Raw genomic sequence first — 6839 nt, 5'->3', positions numbered from 1 at the left:
CACTTTATTGTTGTTTAGCTGGTGTGGACTCCGCACTTTCTCCCTAAGGGTCGCACTCTGCTCACCTTATAATAATAATAATAACCACGCTCGCATTTGAATATAGTGCCTTATCGCGTCTTCGAGACGTCTCAAAGCGCTTCACAGTTGACCTTCAGGTTGGCGAAAACCAAGGTTTGTTCGTGGACCCCAGTGGATGTATTGGGGTACTCCTGGAGTTTGTCAATCTGACACTGAGCACAGTGGCAAGTTTTGTTGCTGTTTGTCCAGATACGACCACTTATCCGTTAGGGCTATAGTTTGCAAGGTCAACAGGAGCTCCCCCTCCCCAAACATACTTGCATATCTCCGTGAATATCTGAAGCCTATGAAACCATGAAGCAGGAAGGGGCAACACAGCCATGTCTAATTGTGTTCTCGCCTGAGAGGTCAACAATAGACAAATACACAAGGTGTGAGATTTTCAGATGCAAGTCGGCTACATACATCAGTGCAAAGTCATGCTTAAAAGCGTGAAGCTATATCCAACATAGGTGACTGCTCCATAAATGATTTGAGTTGCATCAGGGAAGGAAGGAGCAATTTCAGCCGACCTTCTGCTGTGTTATTCCTTTTTTTTGTCTGATGACCTTTAGATCAAACTTCACCATCGTTAAGTGCTCTGAGATGCTCCGCCACATGAATGGTGCTATATAAACCAGGTTGATGCTGAAGTTGTGACTGTTATATCTTCATTTGTGTCAGAGGCTAAATAATAAATGTAATGTAAACTTTTGCACATTTCCCCCTGTAATATTGCATTATCTATTTTAGAAATTGTATCATGATACAAGTGTCCTGCGTTGGAATTGTACTCCTTTTAAAGTTTCTGTATTGGAATATTATAAATTAAAAGTTATAATACATTTAAAAAAATACATTTAATATATCCCACTTCACATCTGATATAACAACCTTCAAATCAGGAAGCCATCTCAAAGTGCTTCACAAAAACATTGCCCCTGAAGCATAAATATCGTATCCTGAGGGAGGAAGATCACAATCTCATGTCTCAGACTCCTTAACAATATATGGTCACTTCTCCCTTCTATTCAAAACAACTGTGAAATTTTGTTGCATTTTAGAAAATCAGCAAACAATTTTGTGACTGTGGACATATCAATGTGCCAATCAGCACAATTTCTCAGCTGATCTTCCCTACGGTCAGTCAATTGACCTATATCTGATCGAGGTGTAGAAAGCCTCCTTCATCTCCTCTATTGTAGTTAAATGCTTTCCAAGCATGGGTTGGCTGGTGGAAACTCTGACGAAGACCACGTGGATCCAAACATTTTATAAATTGGCCCAAGTAGAAAAGATCAGGATTAACCGCCTACTCTGAAAAAATTGTTCTGGGACCTTGGGCTCCATCTGTGCAGTATGCAACTGGGTGTGTCGGTTGCACTCAGCCATAAACTTGTCTGAAGGCCTTTTTCACACATCTGTGGGCAAACCTATGAGAGTTTGAGGTTCTAAAGATTTGGGTTACTTTCACCCTTATTTATAGAACCTTCTGCTGTGTTTTTTCTTTTTTTTTTGTCTGATGACCTTTAGATCAGTCAAACTTCACCATCGTTCAGTGCTCTGAGATGCTCCGCCACATGAAGGGTGCTATATAAACCAGGTTGATGATGAAGTTGTGACTGTTATATTTTCATTTGCATCAGAGGCTAAATAATAAATGTAATGTGAACTTTTGCACATTTTCCCCAGTAATATTACATTATCTATTTTAGAAATTGTATCACGATAGAAGTGTCCTGCGTTGGAATTGTACTCCTTTTAAAGTTTCTGTATTGGAATATTATAAATTAAACTTTATATATAATACATTAAAAAAATTACATTTAATATATCCCACTTCACATCTGATATAACAATCTTCAAATCAAGAAGTCATCTCAAAGTGCTTCACAAAAACATTGCCCCTGAAGCATAAATATCGTATTAAGTTTTTGTGCTACATATATATGTATACTTACACAACACAATCACAGTGTTCATAAGAATTATGTACAAGCTGTAAGTGAAAGTGTAAGTGTAACAAGTGAAAAAAGATATGACTTAGAAATTCCAATCTTTATAAAATTAACGGTGGATATTACAGTATATAAGAGAAATTTAAAATGCAAGTTAATAATAATAATCCTTGCATTTGATATAGCGCTTTTCACGTCGGGAGGACGTCCCAAAGCGCTTCACAGAACACACTGTAAAGTGAAGTGACTGTATATTTGTGGGCAAACGCGGCAGCCAATTGCGCACAGCAATGTCACACAAACAGTCATGGATTGAAAATGACCAATTTATTATTGTTTTTGGTTTTGAAGGGATTATTATTAGGCTCTGTGTGGAGTAAGGAAACTTGCCCAAGGTTTCGCCTTGGGCAAGTTAAAATGCGCTTATAAAAAGGGAACATAAACCAGGGTTCTTGTTCCTCATTGCTATACAGTCCCCTGCAGAAAGAGACATGCTTGGCTGTTATTCAGTCCCGTGGTTGAACTCGGAGTCATTATCAAGTCTCACAAGTGAATAATAGTCACTTGGTTGAAATACCAAAGCATCTACTGTCCATTGCACCATACCCCTAGTTGAAGGAAAAATGAGTCAAACTCCTTCAAGAGAGGAGGGTAATGGTCGAGGAAAAAAATCCACTTATTTAGGGAAATCTTAAAATAATTTGGAAACGGTGTAGTCATCACTTGTTCTTAAGGGAGTTTCTATTGTGAAACATAACGAAATAGGAACAAATCTGATAACATAGTATTAATGTTCATTAGAAGAATGCTATTAATTGCAATGATACTAGTTTAGATTCAACAAAACATATTCATACCTACCAATAATATTCATAATACTGGATTTTCTTCCAATGAAGCTTTGTGCTGGAGGAAGTTATAACAAAGATAACAAGTTACATTTGTATAGTGCTGGACAGTCAACGATTTGGTCCCAAGCAGGGGAAGGGAAGGGATTGGGGGGGGGGGGGGGGGAGGAGTGCAGGGAGGATGGACGAAGATGCAGTTGAAGAGGCATGTTTTGAGATGTGTCTTGATGGAGGCAACGGAGGGAGCAAGGCGAAGAGACTGTGGGGTGGAGTTCCAAGTGTGGGAGCAGAGAGGCTGAAGGCTCGACAGCCGATGGTGGGGTGGGCTGGGCAGGGGACATGGAGCTCGCCAAAGCCTGCTGACTGGAGGGAGCGGACAGGTTGATATGGGGTTAGCAGGTCACAAGGGAAGAAGGCCGTGGAGAGCCTTGAAGGCGAAGATGAGGATGTTGAACTCTATCCTCTGGAGCATGGGGATGATAGGGTCAGAGTCTAGTGAGGGAGAGGACATAAGCTGCACAGTTCTGGATGATATGCAGCTTGTAGAAGGAAGAGCTGGAAAGGCCGACAAGCAGCAAGTTGGCGTAGTCAAGCCTAGATGTGATAAATGCATAGATAAGGGTATCAACAGCCTGAGGGAAGGAGAGCCTGGCGAAGATGCGGATGTGGGGTAGAAAGGACAGTTGAGGGTCAAACTAGACGGAAAGATTCCGAACTGGCTCAGTGAGGTTGAGTGTGCATCCATGGATGGTGATGCTGCCAGTGCCTGCGGTGCGGAGGCACTGAAGGGAGCCAATCAGGAGAGCCTCGGTCTAGTTGATGTTCAACTGGAGAAAGTTAGCTCTCATCCACGACTTTGTATCTGACAGACATTCTGTTAGGACAGCAGTGGTCCTGGAGTCAAGGGTGGAGGCAGAGAGATAGAGTTGGGTGTCATCCACAAACACGTGGAAGCTAACCCTATGTCTGCAGATGATGTCACCAACAGGGAGCAGTTATATTATTTTGCCAGACACTTTCTTGACTTTTTGGGTGTTGAATAAATGCAAAGACATTTTGCTGCTAGATTTATATATTTTGTACTTCTAAAGAGTGTGCAAATATTTAGTCCGGCCACAACCTTTTTAAAGAGCACTTTGTCGTTTGCAAATTTTACTTGGCAAAACTTACAAGTAAATGACAAGCTTGTGCTTTAAAAAGTCATTTTGCTGTGAACGTATCACCATGTGCTTTTGAACTACATTCTTCTACATTATTAATTTTGTAACTCTAAACGTATGTCCTCTTGTTCTGTCTTGGTACATCCTAAATTATTGTTCTGGGTTTCTTTTTCAATCCCATTTACAATTTTGTACACCTAACAAAGTCCCTTCTGAGACGACTTCCCTCAAGCCCTAATCTAATTTGTTAAAGCTCAAAACTTGACAAGAGTAATAAGAGTGGAGGTTAAAAGAAAATATTGAGAATAGCAGATAAGTCTAGTAGACACAATAGACTCTCAGCAAAAGCAGCTGACTGCTACGGGTTTTTTTTTGCTCAAGAAAGAACTGGATAAATTTATCCATTTGGGAATGGATTATTTGGAGTTGGTAGGGATAAACGCAGACTGGTTACTAAATGCTCCAAGACTCAATATTCCCTGTGCTAGTTGCACTGGGAAGAGGGAAACATTGGCTAAGGGGAGCAGTAATCAAGCAAATGAGTGCAATCGCAGATAGTTTTATAATTTTATTAGCTTTAGAGATGCAGAAGTTTTCACTAGACAATAAGTGTGGCTAGTTTATTAATAATAATAATCCTTGCATTTGATATAGCGCTTTTCACGTCTTTTAGATATATATATTCTAAATAGGGCAGGTTTTGCATGCTCACTGTAAAGGGCAGGGTTACATGTTTTTCTCATTTTGTGATTTTTATTAATATATTTTGAGTATAGCAGCAAGCTTATATGTATTTGGATTCTATTACATTGGCTGGAAGTTATTTGGCTCAAACAGTATTGACCAGTTGTTTAAGCAAAATTGATGGGCCCACTCAAAGGAACCTGTGGAAAATACTGTGCAGGTTCAAAAAAGTGGGGCTCAGCCAAACACTTCCACAAAGCTTAGACAGTGATCACGATAGACAATCCTGTAGCAAAACAAACTGGAAATGACTTCCTTCAGCATCTGTTGAAGACAGCTTTAATTTCCCCTTTTGATCCAACTTAATTGAGATAATTGGTGGTAAAGCATATTTATATCACTATTTAGCCTATAAAAAGCAATTGGAATACTTTTTAAACCAGAAAAAATTACCAGAAACCAAACCTCCATCATTTTTGTTTTGGAGCTGGCTGAATCTCTTAAGGACAGTTATTTAAGTTAGTGTTATTTCTCTAGAAATCAGTGCAAAATTATGGTATGTTGTGGCCTTATCAGAAACCGTTGCCTGCATTCTTTGCATACTGTTCTTACCTTAGTTTTTATCCGTCTTCGGTTTAACATTTTGTTCATTCTACACAATAAATTCCCTCAATGTTTAAGCATCTGCTTCCAAGTCATTTTAGCCACCTTTATATATTACTCTTCTCCACTTTAAATTCAGTTTCACTTGAATAATACTAGTTATTTATCACATTATGAGAAATGAAAACAAAATTGGCTAACAACCACTCATTTTGGCATGAAACATAAAACTTCCCCTATAAACCAGGAAATAAAGGCTCACCCTGTTTTATAAAAAGTTTATTGAACTGTCCCAGAAAACAGTCACCCAAAGCTACTGTACATACAATTGTCATCTCTGCAGGTTTTTCATACTTTTACAGCTTATACCATTCTCATTTTTTATTTTGTTAAGTCACAAGCTCTGCTTTCAAATACTTGCAAAATCATTACAGTAGTAATAATTCACACAAAAAATTCAGATTAGAATGAGTTTTTGTCCATATATACCTATAGTATGGTTCAATTAGGCAATGCTGGTGTATCATCTTGGGTTCATTGAGGAGGCACTGGATTTCTTTTTTCATTCTAGGATAATGTTAAATCATTGGGTGGGGTTGTTAAGCTTCCTGTCTTTAAGTCTTTATACAACCTTAAAACATTTGGAAGATGAACAGAAATCCCAAGGCTTGAACCTGTTGAATACCTTAGGGGAGGGGAAAGAAATTTCATCATCGTCTAGACAGATTTTTCTCTTTGTATTTCAGAATTAACAATTTTGAATAATTCTTATTCAGTTTGTCTTTTTTCCTGTAGGTTGTTAAGAACTACAGTAATACAGTATTCACAAGAGATTGAATTTAAGAAATGTCCAAAATGTGTACTCTGAAATATTAAGTCTGTCTAGACTGATGGAATTTCTATCCAAGTTCGCAATTTCAATAGACGAATTTACTGGTTGAAATGTTCTTGAGCTGTAACTGAGTTTGCACAGCGCTTCTCAGGTACAATTTTCTCTTTTTTACCTCTTATTTTTACACTTTAGTCATCAATCGACTGCCAAGATACCCTCGAGATGCCTTCAGCCAATGATAAGATCTTTAAAAGTTGCTCCGACTTACAATCAGGCTGGTTAAAATCAGAAAGAACAAAGGTTAAACTGGTATGAAATGGAAAATAAGTGATTCTATTTCAAGTGATTTCAGTAGTTTAGGATTTATTACATAAAGCTATTCCTGACACACGAGTAGCTTTTTAACTATAACAAGTATTTCTGAAGCAGAGGATGAAAAAAATAATTCATCCTGGGAAACAGGAATATCTTTGTCTGTCTAAAGAGTAAATTGTGATTATTATAGAATACTGTGAAAGAAATATGGAAAAAATACATGCAATAGTGGCCAACAGATTAGAACAAGCTAACAGTGCCCTCACTTATTTGGCACAATTCATTAAACGTAGAAACATTTCCAGTAGTTGAGAAATTTTGTTTCTGGCTTTAATTTCAATAAGTTGCATTTATATAGAGCCCTTCAAGCAGAATGTGT

This window comes from Callorhinchus milii, unplaced genomic scaffold (genome assembly GCF_018977255.1).
Source record: "Callorhinchus milii isolate IMCB2004 unplaced genomic scaffold, IMCB_Cmil_1.0 Scaffold5, whole genome shotgun sequence".
NCBI classification, from domain to species: Eukaryota; Metazoa; Chordata; class Chondrichthyes; order Chimaeriformes; family Callorhinchidae; genus Callorhinchus; species Callorhinchus milii.
The sequence above is the reverse complement of the archived record's forward strand: the minus strand, read 5'-3'. Positions refer to the sequence as shown.